Source organism: Carlito syrichta, unplaced genomic scaffold, assembly GCF_000164805.1.
Source record: "Carlito syrichta isolate Samal-C Ts95f unplaced genomic scaffold, Tarsius_syrichta-2.0.1 Scaffold309468, whole genome shotgun sequence".
Taxonomy (NCBI): Eukaryota; Metazoa; Chordata; class Mammalia; order Primates; family Tarsiidae; genus Carlito; species Carlito syrichta.
Window position 1 is genome coordinate 52,760 of NW_007253564.1, and position 563 is coordinate 53,322.

The following is a 563-nucleotide window of genomic DNA, read 5'->3' on the forward strand; positions in this document are numbered from 1 at the left end:
GCCAGGAGCGTGCCACTGCACTCCAGCCTGGGCGATGGAGTGAGACTCCAACTCAAAAAAAAAAAAAAGTTATTTTTACTCCTCAATAATAGGACCTACTCTATAGGCAGTTAGGCCATTTAATTACAAAATATCTTACCCTTTCTTTAATCTGGAATATTTTTACAATCATTATATTTACTTTATGATACAGGCATTTTGCAAGTATACCGAGTCCTCATGCTCCCCAGACTTTAAAAGAATATTCCATAGTTATCTAATGTTTCCTCAAGATTGGATTTGGGTTATTCTCTCTCTGTTGAAATAATAGATAGCCTGGTATCCTTTTCAGGGTTTTGCAGTGGGAGGTACAGAATGTCCATCTGTCCCTGCTATGCTTAGGATATTGGACCCCTCCAAATGCCATGTTGAAATCCGATCACTGACGTGAGAGGATTGCCTGAGTTCGAGACCAGCCTGGGCAACTTGGAGAGAACTCATCTCTACAATAAATCAAAAAATTAGTCGGGTGTGGTGGTGCATGCCTGTAGTTCCAGCTACTTGGAAGGCTGAGGTGGAAGGAT